At 41.2% G+C, this 22,570-nt stretch overlaps 1 protein-coding gene and 1 long non-coding RNA gene across 4 annotated transcripts in view; both read left to right on the top strand.

The window, feature by feature from the left end:
• EFCAB11 (EF-hand calcium binding domain 11) overlaps positions 1 to 22,570 on the top strand; it is a 170,475-nt gene that overhangs the window by 79,669 nt on the left and 68,236 nt on the right. The gene's annotated exons all lie outside the window — the stretch shown is intronic.
• LOC108301400 overlaps positions 5,277 to 22,570 on the top strand; it is a 25,157-nt gene continuing 7,863 nt past the window's right edge. The window contains exons 1-2 of the long non-coding RNA XR_005199470.1: positions 5,277 to 5,481; positions 18,335 to 18,349. This is a non-coding gene — a long non-coding RNA (uncharacterized LOC108301400). The remainder of the gene's footprint in view (positions 5,482 to 18,334; positions 18,350 to 22,570) is intronic.

Raw genomic sequence — 22,570 nt, 5'->3', positions numbered from 1 at the left:
AAAAGGAAAAAAAAAAAAAAAAGAAATACTCTTTCAAAGAATATGACATTCGTTAACTTGAGCCCCTTCATCTGCCTATGCAGTCCAGTATTCAAGAGAAAGGAGTTCGTCTTAGTCTGTTTGAACTGCTATAATGAAACATCATAGACTGGGTAGCTTATAAACAACAGAATTGTATTTCTTATACTTCTGAAGGCTGGGAAGTCCAAGATCAGGGCACTGGCAGATTCAGTGTTTGGTTAGGGCCTGTTCCCCGGATCATAGAATTGTGCCTCACATGGCGGCAAGGAGCAAGGGGGTGCTCTGGGACCTCTTGGGCATCACTCCCATTCCTGAGGGCTCTTCCCCATGACCTACATTTATGAAGGCCCCACCTTCTAATGCGATCACATTGATGATTAGGTTTCAACCTATGAATTTTACGGGGACACAGATATTCAGAACATAGCAGAATCATACAATAAATACCAAGAGAGGTATATTCACAGTGTTTAGAAGAAATGAAAACTGAAAAACTATTAATAGGCCAAATCTTAAAAGAAGATATGCTAATACTAACATGTGTACCCACACACATATCTGGCATTTCTGGTAGAACAAGTTTGTTCTGAAGAGTTTATACATAATGAATTTTGCTTTTAGTTTTCTGTAACATCCCTGTGTTGCAATAGGGGAAGAAGCATCACTTCTTTCTGTTTATAATTAGAAAATGCAGGCTTATAAGGTTATAGTCAGAGTGAGTCAAGCTGAATATCAGGCAGTCTTGAATCATAAACCCTCTAAACCCTTCTTAAAAACTTATTGTCTCCATGAATAATAATAGGAACCAAGAGTCTATATGAGCCCGCAGCACAAATTAGCCTACAAATTAACTTGGTTTGGCAAAAGTAAAGCGTGTTCTTAGTCTTCTTCAAAAATACTTATTCAGACATATGTAAAAGAAAATTATGGTATATATTTGTAAGTAATTGAAGTGTTTGGGGGTTTTTTGTTTGTTTCTTGTTTTTGGGGGGTGTGTGTGGCATGTTTATGGTTTTTGTGTAGCTTACCGTACCAGATAAATTAAATGCATTGTAACTCATTGAAAAATAGAACAAATTTAAACTGAATAAGGAATGTGGTTTTATAGGATTATAGCATAGTTAATATCACTAACATAAAGAAGAAGTGTCAGGAAGAGAACAATAACACGTGCTATGATACTGAAAGGAACCAACATTTGGAATAGCAAAAGTGATGAAAAGAAAATAATAGGAAGTGACCTAAATTTTATGAAAGGTGTCTTTCTAATGTCTTTAAATACAAAAGAAGGAAGTAAGACAGCAGACTAAAAATAAAAGTAGTCATATGATGTAAGAGTCTGTCCACCGGAGCTTAACAAGTACAGTGGAGAACAAAAAATGGGGCTAAGTGTTGGATACAATAGCTGTTTAGTAATGATTGGAGGACAGGGAGATGGGGGGATCATGTCTTTGCAAAAGAAAGGTCAGAAGAAGGCAGAAAGTACTTTTTGGGTCAATTCAAACAACATAAAGTAACAGAAGAAAATAATACCAAGTAGACAGTGTTTTAAGGTAATGAATTTATGGTCTGATGTTATTCACATTGCTTAGCAACAAGCAGTTTTAAAAAACGAATGAAAAAGGAACTATGGAAAAGAAGAAAGAGACATGTGTCTTGTAAAGTAATCAGATACAAGGTGAAAATGAGAAGAGTCAAGATAGAAAGTAAATTTAGACCTCAAAGAAGTTTGAGATAAATGACCCACATTTGTTATTGTCTCTTAGGTCAGTTTTTTAAAAAGTTAGATACTGAATTATAATAATCATTAAAATAACTGCCCAAAGTAGAGTATTGATTGCTAAGTAAAATATACTCCATATTCTTTATATCTAAAGCTGTGAAGATGTATTTAGACATTCATATAATTTAATATTTTGAGAAAATATATTTTAATACAGTATGATAAATCTACAAAAATGATTTAAAATGTGATTTAAAGGGCATTTGGAGATGATTTTCATCTTATATTTTCTTATTTTGAGTATGGATTGTTGCTTTATACATCTCTAATACTTTATTTTAAATATTTAGATAGTGGGTAGCATCTGACCTGTTTGTAAAGTTCAGAAGTACCTTTATGTAAATAATAGCTTCTAAAGGCCAGTAGACACATTTAAAAATAAGCAGGTGAATTAATTCATCCCATACCTGGCAGTTAAAATAGAATACATTTCCATTATATGGATTTAGATTTGACCTTGTAAAAACTGAAAGCAATACAAACCCCACATATCACAACCACCACAGGGTTCATCTAATGAGAGGATTATGTCTCAAAACATTGCTCAGATCATCTTTTAGCATGTCCCGTCAGCAAGCTAGAATTTTTCTCCTAGTCATCTGTCCTTTGAAATCAGAGAGTCTCAAGCCTTTTTTACCCCCATCCATTTGAGAAAATGACCAACGTTCTGTAGTGCTGGAAGGAAGGCACGTATTTAATAACAAACATGGAAGCAATTGAATGAAAGTACTAATAATCAGGCTTTTATTGAGTTTTGGGACTTGCATGTCATTACTCATGATAAAGCTTCACAGTGCTTCTGCCAATCAGAGTTCTTTACTGCACAGTGTTTTGAGGTTGAGAGTGGTAAACTGTGCAGTGGCTCTCAAAGTAGTTATCCTATGTCTTAATATATGAAGGGGTGCCTTTTGAGATACTCTGATTTGTATTTAGGATTTACCCATTGCTAAAGCTGAATGCTTTTAATTAAAACAGTAGATCAAAACAACTGCCAAACTCTTTCATGCAGTAAAATAATCATATTTCAGTAAATCTGGGACACCATTCATTCTAGGGGCACCATCATATTTTGTACCACTAATGACAGAAAAAGTTCTGCCCATTAAACTATGACACACTGCTAAGATACCAATGATTGTAAGATGCCTTGCAAATTTAGAAATTTTAAATTGTGGAAAATAGAGAAGCAGTGAAATAAGATCATGTGCACCTTTGCCACCTTGTTCTGAATTCTCTTTAGATTTCTTATACCCAATACTAATCCTATCCAGTGTACTTTATTCTGCCTTCTTAGAACCTCTTCTTGGCCCCATTACCCTATTTCATTGCTGGTAACCTTCACTTCACTCAGAAATACTTTTGGTCATCTACTCTGAGAGTAGATAGTACTTTATTTCAATCAAACATCCCTCTCTGACCTATCCTAGCCTTATGAGAGGAGGTAGACATCAATTGTAGATAGACAGTGGGCTCATTCTTGCCTCGTAAGCTGGATGTAGGCATCACTTCACGAAGACCTGGTTTTACAGCTGTTGCAGAGCTTCCCCATTCAGTATTGGTTGGGCTCCTACTAGGTGCCTGGCATTGCGCAGGTACTCTAGGTTACAGCACTGAACAAGACATGTCCTGCAGTCAAAGAACTTGCATTCTGGTGGGAGAGTAGATGCATAAACAGGGATTGGAATTCACTTAACTTTAGCCATGACAGACAGCGCTGCCAGGAGCTAAAGTTTCTCTTCACCTCTTCCTTGATTTACTGTCCCCCTCTTCTTTTCCCGTGACCCCCAACTTAATCCTTGATAATATCAAACAAATGTAACCTGTCTTGCATTGCACAGAAGCCTATCAAGAATTCTCTACAAATGAACTATCTGGACCCTTGCACATGTTGTTTGGTTTTTACTTTTTTTTTTTTTTCCTTTGGAGATGGAATCTCGTTCTTTCACCAGGCTGGAGTGCAGTGGCATGATCTCAGCTCACTGCAACCTCCGTATCCTGGGTTCAAGTGATTCTCCTGCCTTAGCCTCCCGAGTAGCTGGGATTACAGACACGCACCACCATGCCCAGCTAATTTTTTTGTGTTTTTAGTGGAGAAGGGTTTTCACCATGTTGGCCAGGATGGTCTCGATCTCTTGACCTCATGATCCACCCACCTCGGCCTCCCAAAGTGCTGGGATTACAGGCATGAGCCACTGCGCCCGGCTGCTTTTACTTTTTAAAAAACACATCTTACATACATAATCATGTGCATATTTGGAATAGAAATTGCCCCAATCCTAATCAGCTACCCAAGTGGGAGTAGAAATAACTCATTGTAATTATGGTGTTTGACCCTGTCTTGGAGATAGCATGTCCAAGAGGCCCAGCACCCTCTGACCTTAGGAAATGACCTAAATATAGCCTCATCTGTTTAATGGAACCATCTCCTCCTCCTCCTCTTTTCCTTCCTCCTCCTTCACCACCCCCACCACTGATGCTATTAATAGAACCCATTCAGGACCCTGCCTTCCCTCTAGCTCTGTTTCTGCCAAGCTTCTGGGAAAAGTAGTTTGCCTGTTGTTTTCATTTCCCCACAGTCTCTGCCTCCGAACTCAGCACGCTGTGGCTGTCACTTCTACGAGCTCCACTGAAACAATTTTGTTGTGCTCACAAACTCCCAGTTCCAAATGTAACCTTCACCCTTCAGTCTTTGAACCCTTTTCAACATTCAACACTAATGATCTCTTTGACACACCATTTTCCATTGGCATCTGACACTGCTGTCTCCTGGGTTGGTCCGGCCTTTAACAATCAATGCTTCTACTCACCTTTGGTGAATGGCACTCTGCCTGCATGCCCCTTCCAATTTTCTCTTCCTTACCAGCATACCTTCTCTAGGAGATTTCACTCACAAGCTCCACTCCCACGTGGAGGACTCCCAGTTCCATTCCTTTAGCTCATCCCGGTTTTCTCAGCATCTCACCCCATCTTCAACTCCTACTGAACCTCTTTGTCTGAGTGTCCCCACTGACCCCTCAAACTCTACATATTCTAAGTGGTTTATATTACCTTTTACCTGCTGATCCTTCTCCTTTTGGGGGAACTTTTATTGGTTCATTATATAACCATTTACCCAATTACCCATCAGGAACCTCTAAATCAACCTCTTTTCTTGACCACTTATAACCAACTGGTCACCAAATTCTGTCTCATCTACCACTCAGATCTGCCTCTATTTTTTTCCACCTCAACATTCTTGACTCATGCTATCTTAGTTTGCTGTAACAAAGTACCTCACACTGTGGCTATATGGTTTGGCTGTGTCCACACCCAAATCTCATATTGAATTATAGGTCCATAATCCATGTGTCATAGGAGGGACCCGGTGGGAGGTAATTGAATCATGGGGATGGATTTTTCCAGTGCTGTTCTCATGATAGTGAATAAGTCTCACGAAATCTGATGATCTTATAAAGGGCAGTTCCCCTGCATGGCCATTCTTAGTTGGTGGACTAATTTATCTGGTTACTTCTGTTAAAAACGAGACTCTGGCATGCTAACTAGTTACGCGACCCCCGAGCGGTCGGCGTCCCCCAACTTCTTAGAGGGACAAGTGGCGTTCAGCCACCCGAGATTGAGCAATAACAGGTCTGTGATAACCTTAGATGTCCAGGGCTGCATGTGTGCTTTACTGACTGGTGGTATTTTGCCCCGGTCCTAGAGATCTATGGAACTTTGAACTTGAGAGAGATGATTTAGGGTATCTAGTGGAAGAAATTTCTAAGCAGCAAAGCATTCAAGAAGTGACTTGGGAGCTCTTAAAAACATTCAGTTTAATTCATTCACAAAGATATGATTTGGAATTGAAACGTATATTTAAAAGGGAAGTAGAGAATAAAAATTTGGAAATTTGCAGCCTGATAATGCAATAGAAAAGAAAAACTCATTTTCTGGGGAGAAATTCAAGCCGGCTGCAGAAATTTGCATAAATAATGAGGAGCCAGATGTTAATCACCAAGACAATGGGAAAAATGTTTTCAGAGCATGTCAGACACCATGGCAGCCCCTCCCATCACAGGCCCATCAACCTAGGAGGTAAAAATGGTTTCATGGGCTGGCACCAGGACCTTGCTGCTTTGTCCAGTCTCAGGACTTACTGCCCTGCATCCTAGCCATGGCTAAGAGGGGCCAATATACACCTCAAACCATTGCTTCAGAGGGTGTAAGCCCCAAGCATTGGAGGCTTCCATGTGGTGTTGGGCCTGTGGGTACACAGAAGTCAAGAACTGAGGTTTGGGAACCTCCACCTAGATTTCAGAGGATGTATAGAATTGCTCGGGTATCCAGGCAGAAGTGTGCTGCAGGGGTGGAGCCCTCATGGAGAACCTCTGCTAGGGCAATGCAGAAGGGAAATGTGGGGTTGGAACCCCCACATAGAGTAGTCTCCACTGAGACTAATGGAGCTATGAGAAGAGGGCCACTGTCCTCCAGACCCCAGAATGGCAGACCCACTAGCAGCTTGGACCATGTACCTGGAAAAGCCACAAACACTCAATGCAAGCCTGTGAAAGCAGCCAGGAGCGGAGCTGTACCCTGCAAAGCCACAGGGACAGAGCTTCCCAAGGCTGTAGGAACCTACTTCTTGCATCGGCATGTCCTGGATGTGAGACATGGAGTCAAAGGAAATAATTTTGGAGCCTTAAGATCTGGCTGCCCCACTGGATTTCAGACTTGCATGGAGTCTGTAGCTGCTTTGTTTTGGCCAATTTTCTGCATTTGGAATGGGTGTATTTACCCAATACCTGTACCCCCATTATATCTAGAAATTTACTAACTTGCTTTTGATTTTACAGGCTCATAGGTGGAAGGGACTTTCCTTGTCTCAGATGAGACTTTGTACTGTGGACTTTTGAGTTAATGCTGAAATTAGTTAAGACTTTGGGAGACTGCTGGGAAGGCATGTTTGGTTTTGAAATTCGAGGACATTAGATTTGGGAGTGGCCAAGGGCAGAATGATATGGTTTGACTGTCTCCCCACCCAAATCCCATCTTGAATTGTAGCTCCCATGCCCCCCTCATATCATGGGAATAACCTGATGGGAGGTAATTGGATCATGGGGTGGGTTTTTCCCATGCTATTCTCATGATAGTGAATAAGTCTCATGAGATCTATGGTTTTATAAAGGGGCGTTCCCCTGCACAAGTTCTCTTGCCTGCTGCCATGTAATAAGATATGGCTTGCTCCTTCTTCACCTTCTACCATGATTATGAGGCCTCCCCTGCCATGTGGAACTGTGAGTCAATTAAACCTCCTTTATAAAATACCCAGTCTTGGGTATACCTGTCTGTGTGACATAGACTAATACTAATCCTAGAGTGACTAATACAGTGGCTTAAACAAAAGAAATTGATTTTCTTACCGTTCTGGAAGTTAGAAATCTGGGAAAGCAACAGGGTTGGTCCCTTCTGAGCTCTCTCTCCTTGGCTTGCAGATGGCCACCTTCTTTCTGTGTCTCCACATATTCTTCCCTGTGTGTGTGTGTGAGAGTGTGTGTGTGTGTGTGTGTGTGTCTGTCTGTCTGTCTGTATCCTGATCTCTTCTTATAAGGAAACAGTCATATTGGATTAGGGCCCACCTGCATGACTTCACTTAAATGTAATCGCCTCTTTAATGACCCTATCTCTAATTACAGTCACATTCTGAGGTGCTAGGGGGTTAGGACTTCAGCATGAGTTTTCAGGGGACACAATGCAGCCCATACTACTTGCCTTCATCTTCTTATGGGCTTACAGCTCACTCTCCCACTTTATTTCCAAACCTCCAGTATCATCTGTATTCTGATATATCTTCCATGTCACCATTGCAGAGGTTATTCTGAATTCAAATAGGAGCACGGTACTCTCCCTGCTTAAAGCCTTGGGTCAGTGGACTATCTGCCCAGATCCCTGCACAAGGCACTCTTTCCTGCTTGCACTGTGTTCCAGCCACGCGGAAGTGTTTCAGTTTCCCTAAGGGCTTAGCCCACACCTCTGTGCCTTTGCGCATGTGACTTTCTGGGTCTGGAATGTTCTTAACCCTTAACCCTGCCTCCCTTTGACTCACCAACTGTGAATTGTTTAAGACCCAATATAGGTGGCCAGGAGGAACCATGGCAAATAGCAATAGAACAAATGGAGAGAAATTAATATATGAGAAGGCATCTTGTTCATAAGAACACAAAGGAAAAGAATATGGTAATGTAAATTAGGCTATCATAGACTTTTGTCATTCTGTGGAGCCCCTGAAGCTTTCTTAAAGGGATGGAAGATAAAATTTACATCTTCCTTTTCATCATTTACTTAGCCATCAGTTCAGGGCCCGTCTCACTATGTGTAATCACTGCCTAGCTTCCTAAATCGGAGCCCCTTCATAGGGCTGCAGTGGGATCCAGAGAACCCACTCTCAACAGTCTCTGTTCTTTAACCCTAGACATAGGTACAATGCAGCTTTTCCCCAACGTTTTCTGAAAAATGAGTACAAATTGCAAGAAATGCAGCACAAATTGTACAATGTCAGTACATTAGCAGTGACATGGGAAACCTGATGGAGTCAGGGGGAAAAGGTGTAAATTGCAGGATAATATCAAGGGGAGGTCAGTAAGTTAGTAATGCAGGGAATATGATGGACTTAAAGAAAAGGTATAAATTACCGAGTAATAGAAAGGAGAGGTCAGTACATTAGTAACATGGGGAAACTAGCAGATTTGGGAGGAAAAGGTGCAAATTGTAGGATAATGAAAAGTAGGGGCATCAATGTAAAGATGAGCTTACCTCATACCAGGGGACTGGCTGCCCGTACAGACTCTGGCTACAACTTTCAGTATTTTTCTAGTTCTGTCTCACAGCAGATCTTTAAGTATTTTACAATCATTAATTAAATTTCTTTAAGAGCTCTTTAAGTCTCCTTAAGTCATTAATTAAATTTCAAGCTAATATTACAAAGAAAAATCATTGTCCCTGCTCAATGGAAAAAAAAAGAAAAGGTCAGAAAGAGTCCCTCAAAACTTCTGAATGCCTGAACCTGTCAACCTCATATGTGCCAACTAACAAACACCCATCTTTTTAAGAATCCTTTGCTGCACACAGGCACACATTCCTCCGAGAGGCTCTGTAAACATGACTGATGTTTCTGTGTTCAAGACAAAATTAAAGCAGCCATATAATAAAATGTTTTAAAATAAATGTTTTATTGACATATAACATATGATGGGAACCCATTCTGCACAGGCCTTTCTCATTTCCACATGGTTTATGAGTGAGGCACTCGCTGCCCTTTTTCCCAGAATATCTTTTCAAGGATGTTTTTATAGAAAACAGCCTTCGGAGACAGAGATAGTGTCTCCTTCCAGACCAAAGGAAAGGCCTGCTTACTGACCATTTAAAAAGAGCCAGGGCTGGGTGCAGTGGCTCACACCTGTAATCCCAACACTTTGGGAGGCCCAGGTGGGCGGATCACCAGAGGTCAGGAGTTCAAGACCAGACTGGCCAACATGGCAAAACCATGTCTCTAGTCAAAATACAAAAAAATTAGCCAGGCATGATGGCATGTGCCTATAATTCCAGCTACTCAGTAGGCTGAGGCAGGAGAATCGCTTGAACCCAGGAGGCATAGGTTGCAGTGAGCCAAGATCACTGCACTCCAGCCTAGATGACAGAGGGAGACTCTGACTCAAAAAACTTCTTTTAAAAATTAAAAAAAAAAAGATCCTGATTTCTTAAACTCAAGGTTCTTCTTCTGTGATGTAGCCTTTTGCACATGCAGGCATCCCTCTGGGCCCAGCTGCATTAGCTCAGAGAATTTGGGGCAAGGACTGACACAAACGTGCTAATGCTCTTGCTGCTTGCTGGGCCCAGAGTAATGAAGTCCTTTGTTTCTGACCCAGTTGTCCTGGGTCTTCTGCCAGCATCTGTGAGCCTGTGGCATGTGGCAGCTGCCAAGGAGACTACATCTTCAGATCCTTCACAGTTTTTAATAGTTTCTTCAATAAGGATGGGATGCTTCCAGAGACATCGCTTTCTGGAGGAAGGATGAGGAAATCATGCTCCTTAACAGGACTTGAGGGAAGTGTATAGGAATTAGTAGTGAATGTGTTGATGGAACCGTATGGTCAGCCACACAGTCATGATCTGCTTCATTACCTGTTTAGAAAGGGGAGCTGGGGACTGGGCACAGTGGCTCACACCTGTAATCTTAGCACTTTGGGAGGCCAAGACAGATGGATTGCCTGAGCTCAGGAATTCGAGACCAACCTGGGCAACACGGTGAAATCCCATATCTACTAAAATATAAAAAATTAGCTGGGCGTGGCAGCATGTGCCTATAATCCCAGCTACTCAGGAGGCTGAGGCAGGAGAATTGCTAGAACCCAGGAGGCGGAGGTTGCAGTGAGCCGAGATCGCGCCACTGTACTCCTGCCTGGGTGACAGAGCTAGACTCTTAAAAAAAAAAAAAAAATAGGATTTGGGGAGGGTCTTGCAGTAGATTCACAGGTAAGTGTCTAGAAAGCGTCTGGGTTGTTGCTACCTCTCTTCCAAGCGGGAAGACTTTCTTACCAACGAGGTAGTCAGCCCCAGGTCCACCATTGAAACAACTGTACAGAGATTCATCCTGGGTTGGCAGAAGGCTCTGTCCCCTTTCAGACAACAGTTATATAGATGAAAACCAGAGAATCACTAGAAGTTTATCTTGGGAGATGGGTGGTGGGGCGTGTCATGCTTGTTAGGGAAGAATGGTGACAGCTGAGCTATGTCAGCCCAGTCTCTCCTGCAGTCTACCAACTTTAGACCCACATGGACATAAAGGTCTCAAAGATTTTCTCGGGGTTTAACCAAACTAAAACATAGACATTTCAAGATCCACATTTGGAAGAAAAATATTTTGAAAAGCAAGAGAATGAGAAATGAAAAGTTCAGGAAAGTGATTACTTAAGAAGACGTGGCACAGGGCTCAGATCAAGAAGGAACACAGAGGCAGCTATGGTAATCTTGTTAATTTTCTAGTTCTGACGTTGGGGGTGAGTTCACAAGATTTGGTTTTGTCTATTGTTATGCTTCATAATACACCTATTTGTCACCTATGTTCTTTTGTATGTATTAACTGTTACATAATATATTTTTTTGTGATCAGCTTAGGGAAATTTATAATTGGAATTATTGAATTGCCGTGAGTCATATAACATCTGTTAGATTCTTATATGGCTTTAGTAGAGTGGAGGATAGTGTCTTTCCGTAAAATCCCTGTAATATCAAACAACAATGTCCAACAGGAAAAGGGTGTATCTACCTACCTTCCCAGAAGAAATACTGGAGATGTTCAAGGTTTTACCTTTCTTAGATCGTATATATGTCATGAAATTATTGCAGATGAAGTGCTCTGGTATTTTCCTAATCTAAGATTAATTTAAAATTATTTTAGCTTAATGTCTAATTCTAGATACAGTTAATTTTCATGAATTCTGAAACCAGATGCTAAACTGCTATGTTTATAATGCTGAGGGTGCATTACCTGGGAATTGGAGACATTTGGGAAGGTATTACATGTACTCTGCCAACCTCACTTTTGATGAGGAATGGAGAGGCCATCCCCTTTCTAATTCTGCCTTCCATCTGGTAAAAAGAAAGAAGGATTCTTCAAGCCTTTCTCAGGTAGCAAAACTCTAAGGAGAACTGTGTGCCTTTTGTGTCCCCTGAGAATGACTGCAGTTCCTTGCTGACAGCTTAGCCCAAAAGAAGGCCTCTGGGAACTCACCAGCTCTCATCACACTTGGGAAGAGAGCTTGATCTGTGGTCTAGCTGTTGTTGGGAGTTAGGACACTAGATTCTTTGTGAGGTCTCTTAGGATGTTGTCATCATAAATAATATTCTCTAAGGGTTTTTACCACCTACTGTGGACCAAGTGCTTTCTGTGCTTTGCTTTATTTTCTCTTCATAGCAACCCAGGGTAGCTACTGTCACCATCCCCATCTTGTGCTGAGGCAGCAGGGACCTAGAATGAGGTAAAATAACTTTTTGTGGCCTCTTAGCCAGCATGCAAAGTCGGTTCTATGGATTCTATAGCTCATGCTTTCAGCAGTGGCAGATCCTTGTCATTTAATCCTTTAATTCTGGTAACATCACATGAGTATATAGAATTTTTTAACCTCATGGAAGTGAGAATGCCTTACAGTCGTGATCAGATGTTATGTAATAAGGACAAGTGAGTCAAGCTCTGTGACCTCCCGGCAGGAGCCCTCAATACATTAGAGATTGCTGAGATTTGATTACCCCTTTTTAAAATGAATTCCATACTGCTACTTTTCAGCAAAACTATCTCATTGATACCAAGATGGTTAATATTTTCTAATAAGCTAAATTTAACATTTTTAAAGTATGAGGGGAAGGGAACAAGTACATTAGAGTTATTTTTATTTTTGTTTTTGTTTTTTTGAGACAGGGTCTCACTGTCACCCAGGCTGGTCTGCAGTGGTGTGAACATGCATCACTGTAGCCTTGAACTCCTCAGCTCAAGTGATCTTCCTGCCTCAGCCTCCCAATTAGCTGGGAACACAGGTGTGTACTAACACATCCAGCTAATTTTTTAAGAAATTGCAAAATATGCCAACCTACTTTGTTACAGAAACAAATATGCACACACTGGGTCTTATCCTAGTATATTCAAGAAATTTTTTTTTTTTTTTTTGGTAGAGATGACGTATCACTATGTTACTCAGGCTGATCTCAAACTCCTAGGCTCAAGTGATCCTTCGCAGCCTCCCAAAGTGCTGGAATTACAGATGTGAGTTCTATTTCTTTTTCCTTTTTCCTTTTTTTTTTTTTGAGATGAAGTTTCGCTCTTGTTACCCAGGCTGGAGTGCAATGGCCCGATCTTGGCTCACTGCAACCTCCGCCTCCTGGGTTCAGGCAATTCTCCTGCCTCAGCCTCCTGAGTAGCTGAGATTACAGGCATGTGCTACCATGCCTGGCTAATTTTGTGTTTTTAGTAGAGACAGGGTTTCTCCATGTTGGTAAGGCTGGTCTCGAACTCCCAGCCTCAGCCTCTCAAAGTGCTGGGATTACAGGCATGAACCACCACGCCTGGCCTATTTCTTTAACACACTAGGATGAGACCTAGTGTGCGCATATTTGTTTCTGTAAGAAAGCAGCTTTGCATAGTATTTTGGTGTCTGTTATGATCACGAAGGGTATGTCACTTTCCTTTTGAATTTGTAATTGGTCCCTATGAGGGAAGTCACAGTATGTAAAGTAAAATGGGCTTCAAATGTGGAATATGAAGTGTCTTTATCCTTAGCTTGCTGATTTGTCTTTATTCAGCTACAGAAAATATAAATACTTTAACCTGGTGTACTTAAAACAAGGAGCTACAGTGTAAAGGTAGCCAGAGCTGGCCTCCCTCAGGTCCAGAGGCTGGCCGCATCCCCAAAGACAGGTACTCACTTGGTGCTCTAGAGACCCGGGACCCCCAGTTGCAGTCTTTTCAGGAGAGCATTTTACAGTTTCTCTGCTTGACCCTATGGAGTATTTTATCTTGGTGTATTCTTGTAAATGCCTTAATTTGATGGAATTGGATACAAAATTGACATATTTTTTAATAGGAATGTTTGTATCTTTATAAACTCTTTCTGAGGACCACATAGTCCTGTGCATAATAGTGGTTTAAGTATACATAATTTGAAGTGCAAGTCACTCCAACTTCCAAACCATATTATAGCAAGAAAAACCTTTATTTTAGCTTAGTCCTACCGGTCTTGCCAGTGTCTCTTCAGGGACCATATTCACTTGACTTGATGATGAGATTGCACACTGTTAATTTATCGGGTAAACGGGTGTTTACTGCACACTTATTATGGGCTTAGTTCAAGGTTTTTCCCTGTGGAAAAGACAAAGGAAGTACAGCCCCAATTAAGAATGGATTGATTTCAAAATGATTGGGAAGCTGAATCTGGAACCTACAATGTAGCGCCCAACAATGTAATGAATGACACTTAATTTTCCAGGTTAGCCCATGAGGCATCATCAATTCCTAGTGTGGTTCATCCATACCCTGATGTCTAAGGCTCCTATTAGGGTTGAGATACAAAAGAAAAGCAGGGGAAACTTTCTTCTGTTGGGAAAAGCAGCAAAGGGGAAAGGACTTACAGAGTGCCTACATAAATTGGTTATAAGTAACATATAAACAAGGAACAACAAATTGCAAAAGGCTGTAGCAGGCCTCTAAGGAGGAAGGCTTCCTCATGCCTCATGTTCCAGTGCAGGGTGACCTAGGCTCTGACCATAAACATTGTGCTCAAGGACGTAAAACCCCTTCGTAACACTATGACATAGCCAGACTTGTAGGCTTCTTGTAAGGCCTGCATTCCATCAGCTGCACATAGATAATTGGCTAAAGATAACCACATGTTCCTCTGTGAAACTCTGAAACCACCACTGTTATCAATCCTTAGAACGACACACCAGTTCTGCCTCACTGATTCACTTCTGGCTCACTAATTTACTCCACCATCACATCACCCACTCCCCACCATTACTCTACCCCTACCCTGTAGATCAAAGTGATTATAATCAATAGCGTGAATGATCAGAGCTCAGGGTCTTCCCTGCCTCCTCCAGAGTAATAAATGATGGCCCCCTGGTCCCACTGTCTCTCTTAATCTGTCTTTTTCTCATGCCCTTGTTACCACCGAACTCAGGGTACCCACGGGTGATATAGGGCTGGCTCCCTACCTTCTGGTGCCCAATGTGGGGCTGATGGATCCCTGCATTCTGGCACCCAGTGTGTGGGGCTCATGCATCCCAACACTTCTGCCTTTCTGGATAAGCTCACCCCTTCTTCAGTGCCTTCCTGCTGGGGTTCCCAGAGGCACCAGCTGCTTCCTCCCTGCTTCCCCAACCCGGTAAAACTCCTTTCCTCTGCGTAGCAGATCTCAGTTAGATGTTAGTATGCAAGTATTGTGATTTAACTAATTCATACTAACATGTGCATAACTGATAATTTCCTTAGTCTTCCCAGAGGCATTTGCATTATTAAAACAAAATAGTTATTAAATGCATATTAAGTCAAGCAAGGGTAAATTATTTAGGATATAGGATAAAGTAAAATAAAAGATTAAGACCATGCAGGGGCAGTTGTGTTGGGGCTGTAGGATCACCCTGGAGGCAGAACAGCCCTAGGAGGACCTTGTTCCCTGGGGCTGGCTCTCCAAAGCCCACCCTACTTCTCATTACTTCTTTCCTTATACTGTTTTTAAACTTGTGGGTTCTGTGTTAACACGGTGATGGCAGCAGCAGAAGCTCCATTGGTTGAGGTGAGGTTTGGTGAGGACCAGGGATTGGCTGAGGTCATCCACGACTGATTTTAGGTTTGAGTTACGTATATGCCAGATAGTAATAAACATAGGAACTGCCAATATAAGGCAGGATCACTGACTAACGAACAAGACAAAGGTATAGCACCAGTAGTGACCAGAAATCATGGAATCATTCAGCAGTTCAGATCCTATTTGTTAGTGGTGAAGTAGGATACTTGGTTCCTGGCTTCATACTCGGTTTATCGTTTAGTCAGGTAAATAGATCTTAAGTAAATAATTACACTAAAAACAAGATCAGGCCAGGTGCGGTGGCTCATGTCTGTAATCTCAGCACTTCGGGAGGCCGAAGTGGATAGATCACTTGAGGTCAGGAGTTCAAGACCAGCCTGGCCAACATGGCGAAACCCTCATCTCCACTAAAAATACAAAAATTAGCTGGGCTTGGCAGCTACTCATGAGGCTGAGGTTGCAGTGGGCCAGGATTGTGCCACTCCAGCCTGGGCCACAGAGTGAGACTCTGTCTCAAAAATAAATAAATAAATATATAAATAAAACATTTTAAAAAATGAGATCATTACACATTTCCCTACCTGCTGTGGTAGAAAAGCAAAGAATATCACGAATGATTATAGCCCGGGGCCTGATTGAGCTGGGTGGCTTCTCTGAGGGAGACACTTTCAGCCTAGACAAGATCAAGGCTGGGTCAGCTAAGCGACAAGGGTGTGGGCCTAGGGCATGGAAGAGCATTTCAGGCAAGATATGTGGTGTGCAAGGCCCTGGGGAGGAAACCCTCTCGGTGCCTTTGAGAAGTTGCTGGTGAGTCTTGAAGAGGGAAAACCTGTAGGTGCTGGAGGGGGGCCTTGGAGAGGCCGGGAGTCAGCTTTGTCCCACAGGCTTCCAAGGCCACGTTGTTGGGGTGGAACCTGAAAGGTGTGAGGTCTGACTTTAGGAATTTAAGCAGGGGAGCAACAGGTTCTACCGTGTGGCCCTGACCATGCGTATAATTGGGACTTGGAGAAGGGAATCTATTACTGGTGAGGGCAGTTGAGATCTAAAGGGAGCAGAAGGGGTGGTTGCCACACAGCATCATTTACGGATGGCCAGAAGGGCCCCTGCCCAAAAATGTCTTTCCAGCCATCCCTAACAGTGTCTAAAATCCTATCATTGAACTTCACGTCCTTTAAAACATGGATCTTCTGACAGCCAAGCAGGATCAGACAAAATTACTGCATAATATTTAAAAATTTTGTCATGCCAGGCATGGTGACTCATGCTTGTAATCCCAGCAGTTTGGAAGGCTAAGGCAGGGCAGATCGTTTGAGCTCAGGAGTTTGAGACCAGCCTGGGCAACATGGCAAAACTCTATCTCAGGCTGGACGCTGTGGCTCACGCCTATAATCCCAACACTTTGGGAGGCTGAGATAGGCAGATCATTTGAGGTCAAGAGTTTGAGACCAGCCTGGCCAACATGGTGAAACCCCATCCGTACTTAAAAAAAAAATACAAAATTTAGCTGGCCATGGTGGTGGACACCTATAATCCCATCTACTTGGGAGTCTGAGGCAGGAGAATCACATGGACCTAGGAGCTGGAGGCCACAGAGAGCCAAGATTGCACCACTGCACTCCAGGCTGGGTGACAGAGCAAGGATCCATCTCAAAAAAAAAAAAAAAAAAAGCCAGACATGGTGGTATATATCTGTATATCTGTTGTCTCAGCTACTCTGGAAGCCAATATGGGAGGATCACTTGAGCTTGGGAGGTTGAGGCTGCAATGAGCTGTGATTGTGCCACTGCACTCCAGCCTGGGCATTGGACCCTATCTCAAAAATAAAAATAAAAATAAAATTTTTTTAGACCTCCAGCCATCCTTTTCAAATAACATATCTGTCCTCTCCCCCAGCATCTCTTTCATCTTCAGATGCCCAGGACTCAGATGTAAGTCTCTAAATCAACACCTGATTTCAAGGGAGGCTCTGTCAGATGCGACTTATGTGAACTTTATGATGCAATCTTGAATCAGTCTGTTGCCTTGTCCCAGGATATAACATGTGGCTGATTGTAACCCCAGCTGCTTATAGTGATAAAAGGAATTTGTTGAATCTCGCAACAGAGCCATGTAATAGTGGGATTGGCTTGGTATAATTTGATTGGCCCTTGGCCACAGGTCTCTTGTGCTCTTTCAGCCTGCCCCCTGTCGGTTGTGATCTTGGACTGACTCCCCCCAAGGATGCCGCACGGACTGCAGTGGCTCCCATCTCACACCCATAACCTCACCAACCTGAGCTGGAAGTGCTGCTCTACTCAGGATGACCAGAAGCCCTCGGCTTCTCTCTAAGGTTGTGGGATACCCCTGAGCCAATTATTAGGGCCAGGAGTATCTAATAATCTGAGAACTAGTCACTGGGGGCATCCTGCTGATTGGCAGAACATAACCTTTGGAGCTGTGGGTAGGATCCTTGCCTCCCAAATCACAGGGACCCTGGAGACCAAGAATGGGCACAAGGTCGAGTCAGCTCTAGGGAAGCACCAAACAACACTGATAGCATAGGGACATCTGTAATTTAAGCCTTATGTCTGTTTAATATTAAAGGAATTGGCTGGACATGGTGGCTCATGCCTGTAATCCCAGCACTTTGGGAGGCCAAGGCAGGCAGATCACTGGAGGCCAGGAGTTTGAGATCAGCCTGGGCAGTATGGAAAAACCCTGTCTCCACAAAAAAAAAAAAAAAAAAAAAAACCCAAAAAACAAAAACAAAAATTATCTGGGCATGTTGATGTGCACCTGTAGTCCCAGCTACTACTTGGGAGGCTGAGGTGGGAGGATCAATTGAGCCCAGGAGGTCAAGGCTACAGTGAGCCATAATTGCACAACTGTACTCCAGCCTGAGCAACAGAGTGAGACTCCATCTGAGAAAAAGAAAGGAAAGGGAAGGGAAAGTAAAGGAAAAAGGAAAGAAAAGGGAAAAGGAGAAAGAAGTGTGGGCATCAGCGAACAGATGGGAGAGGAGTTGTTTTTAGGGCAGACTGTCGGGCCATCCAACAGTTCCTGAAGCCTGTGCTTCCTGTACTAGTCTTGCCTATGACACTCATTCATACAATCACTAATTTGTTAGTATGGCTTGGTTATGCAGTTATTTTTGCCTCTGACATATTTCTGTGTTAAAGGACGTGCATTTGAGCTTGGTAGTCTGGGACATTTAAAATAGGCTAAGTGTGTGGGTGTTGGGGATAGAATTCAATAAAGATGTAGATTCTATTTGTTTAGAACAATTATGCATTATTTAGAACTAGTTATTTAAAAATTAAATAGTGTTCCTCTTTGGTTGTATTAGAATAATTTTATAAACAAGCTTGAGAGAAGTGGAAGAAGATGCATTTGAGGGTTACTGGTTAAGTAAAAGTTTGGTGATCTTTTGTTCTCTATCTTATCTAAGTTTAAAGAGCTTTAAAAATTCATAATATGTGAATTTTCAGCTTTAAAAATATTGGAATTTTTTTTAGCTTTTACTTAAGTAGTGCAGGGTATATTGAATTCTTCAGAAATACTTCAAAATCAGACAAAATGTGTAGCGTTTTCAATTTTTTATTCTAGGTCTTTTTTTTCTCGATCAACTGTATTCATTAATATTCACAGATATATGAACATAAAATGAGCATATGCATCCCCATAAACAAACATTTATTATGTGCAAGGCACATCCCCATTGCTGTGGATACAGAGAGGTACAAGGCACACTTCCTTTCTTCGGGGAACAGCATATGATCTCTTTGGGAAGAAAAGCAAATACATGGAAAATAAAAAGTAGCAGTTCATTCACTGCCTAGTGGCAGCAGGCAAACCAACAGTGAGTTCAGAAAAGGGGGAACAATTGCTGGGGTGAGAGGAGAACGCCTGCAGAGGATGGGGGAGGCTCAGATGTTGGCAGGGAAGGGGAAAACGTCCCAGGTGGTCAAACAGGTTTGCTTTTGCAATTGCATTTCATTTTATTTTTCTTGAAATTATAGAGCGTGTTGCATAATTCCAAGATTTTCTTTATTGTGTAATATTTCCTGTAGAATTGTTATGAGTTGGTCATATAGATCACTTCTGACCACTTGTGTATTGTCCAAAGTTTCTGTAATGATTTCCTATTATTTCGGAATTGTTTTATAATGATATAATGTAATTCTAAATTTCTTTTGTAATGTTGAAAGTATTAGATTATAATTAAGGTATTAGGAAAGTATCAGTAATTATATAACTTCGGAAATATTGGGACAACTTCTTATTTAGCTAAATAGCTTAAAGTTGTTACATCTATATCAAACTTATCCAACCCGCATCTTCGGTGACCAGGACAGCCTTGAGTGTGGCCCAACATAGATTTGTAAACTTTTTAAAAACGCTATGAGATTTTTTTTAAGCTCATCAGCTATTGTTAGTGTGTTTTCTGTGTGGCCCAAGACAATTCTTCCAGTGTTACTCAGGGAAGCCAAAAGATTGTTCTACATAGTGATTATTTTGCAGCGTCTTAGTATGTTCAGAACTATTACTCGCTGTTGTCTTTTAGCTTGACCCATTCAGATGTGAGAATTTCAGAAAACTGAATCCAACTATCATCAAGTTGGCAGAGTTCTTAGCCGGCTTTCTTTAACATTGAGTTGTTGGATTATTCTTAGTTTAATAAATTTAGGATTAAACCTAAAATTTTCCATTTCATATGATTTCTTCCCTTTTAGTTATTTCCTATCCTTTACTCTTCATTTGTTTTTCCCACCAAACCTGTGAACTCCCCTAGTTGGCTGTGAATTCCTTTTAGACAGAGATTATTAGCTCCCTGGAGCTTTGGATGGTGCTTGGCACAGGGAAGATGCACATTTAATGCTCAGTAAATGTATGGAAACATTTAACATATAAGTAGAAGGAGATAATGCAGAGGAAATTAGATGTAAGTACTTAGGTATAATTTTAATTTTACATATGATTTTGAACAATATCTTCTTATAGCAGCTTCCTGCTAGTTTTATCTAGCCCAGAGCTAACTTCGTCTTACCTCCTCCAGGAGGTAAGATTTAGAAACCTACTAAAGTGCTCTTGGACATCAGTTATTTTGTAAGACAGACTTGTTATCTACGATACATTAACATGTTTGATGATGCGAATGCTCAAATTTTATAAGATTGTTTGTTCCTCTTCTGCATAATTAAGTTCTTTTCAGAACAACTTATGTATTGTAATTTCATGAGTGTATTTCAGACTAGGCAACACAACTCAAATTTGATCATGATTACTAGCTTTTCAAAGTCATCCTTCATTTCCCACCAGGTAGCTTCCTGTCAGAATTCATTTCCCATTTGGAAAATATCTCTCTGACCCACAGTTTTCTGGACACAATTCATCCTTCACATGTGTGAGACTGCCCATTGTCATCAATCCTCAGCTCCTCAGATGCCAAAAAACTCCTCTATATTCAGAGTGATAAAATCTATCAAAAGTGTTGGAGGCAAGAAAACTAACAAAAATGTTTAAAAGATTTTGTTGCAGTGATTTTTCTAATTTAAAAATGCTCTTAATATCTGTTTCTGTTATTACTGTTGAAGAAATTAAAGTAATAACTGTTGCAGTTGAAACAGGATGTGCTTTCTATTTTCTTTCTATCTTTATATAATTAAAAGTGAACTTTGGCAGAGCTACAGTATAATTCAATTCAATTTAGCAAACATTTATGGATACCCTTCTGCTGGTCCTGCCATACCATGGTTTCTCTAAGAACTGGCTTTTAGTTGCAGCAAGTGTGAGAGAGTGTGATCCAGATGTGACTGCTGAGGAAACTAAAGTTCACTGTGGGAGGAGATGAGGTCAGGAAAGATTCATCCAAAAAGGAATTTCATGTTGAGTTTTGGACAAAGACTTAAATCTGGGTTTGTGACTTAGTCTGTTTTTTGTTGCTATAACTGAATACCTGAGACTTGGAAATTTATAAAGAAAAGAAATTTATTTCTTACAGTTCTAGAGGCTGGGTAGTCCAAGAACATGGCACCAGCATCTGGGGAGGACCATCTTGCTGCATCATAACATGGCAGAAAGCATCATATGGAGAGATGGCAAGAGTGTGTATGTCAGCTCAGGTCTCTCTTCCTCTTTTTATAAAGCCATCAGCCTGCTCATGGAGTCCCCACCCTGATGATCTTATGTAGTCCTAATTACCTCCCAAAGACCCCCATTTCCAGTCAGTTTATGAATTTGGTGATTCAGTTTCTAACACATGAAATTTAGGGGACACAAACCACAGCAGCTTGCAAAAGGGAATGACATTGCAGGTAAGGGCCATTGGGATTGGGTTCAGCAGGGCATATACTGATTCTTGGGCAAGGAAGGGACATGATGAGAAAGGTCTTCATCTGTTTGCAGGCTGCAGCAGATACCAGAGAACTAAGTAACTGACCAAGGCTTGCTTGATGAGGTCTTATTTCTAGGGTAAAAAGGAGGTAAACATGTGAGGGCAAAGTCAAATCTTAGAAAGGGAAGGTCAGATCTTAACACAGAATCAGGTAGCCTCAGTAGCTTATTGGATATTGGGAAGCAATGTGAAGAGAATTGTCAAGGTTAGTTCCAAGGACGGAGAGCCTAGGTGAGTAGGGAATCATGATGTCATATTAGTATAAATGGATGATTAGAAACAGAATCGTAATAGGCAGAGACTTTAGAGGATGTCAGTGGTTAGGAGGAAAGCCAGAAAAGCAATGTCAAAAGAGAACTAGGAACTTAGTTTCATAGAAACAAAGGGAAGACAGTGTTTTAAGATGACAAGAACAGAAAAGTTAAGAAATGAGAGGTCTGAGTTTGATTTTGTTTAGGAGAAGGACAAAATGTTGACCTTTAAGTAACTTCAGAAAAGTGGCGGAAGTAGGTACCAGATAGCAAAGACCCTGAAAAGGGAGGAGTTTGTGTTACTGGGGAGACTGTAAAACAAGATCCTTCAGTCACTTCAAGTAATAAACCCCTTTGAAGGAAATTCACTCCTTAACTGACTAGCATTATGTTACAAAATGCCAGTGTATTATTAATACCTGGAGATTTAAAGTGTACCTGTTTTCACATTGTAACCCAGAAACATTATTTTTACAAACCATTTGGAAATAATAGTTTGATATTCTTTGATTCCACTGTTTTAGAATTTCACTTATCCCTCTCCAAGATTTATTTCTGGGTCATTGATTCAGATTCCAAAACTAGTATTTTCTATAAGCTTATTTTATACCTAGTAGAGTTTAAATTCAAACGTTTTCTAACAGTAGCAACTGAAATAGCTTCAAAGACATTTTTCACATCTACCTTACTTTTTCTTGGTTGATTATATCTTTTTGAAAACACCCCAGACTGAAAGCATATGAGGTAGTATGCCTATAGTAACAACACAAGCTTTTTAGAATAGTTAGGAAATATACTTTGGCCTTGTTCT

This window comes from Cebus imitator, unplaced genomic scaffold (genome assembly GCF_001604975.1).
Source record: "Cebus imitator isolate Cc_AM_T3 unplaced genomic scaffold, Cebus_imitator-1.0 Scaffold34, whole genome shotgun sequence".
Classification (NCBI taxonomy): domain Eukaryota; kingdom Metazoa; phylum Chordata; class Mammalia; order Primates; family Cebidae; genus Cebus; species Cebus imitator.
Note: the sequence above shows the minus strand (reverse complement) of the source record. Positions and strands in the feature narration are given on the sequence as shown.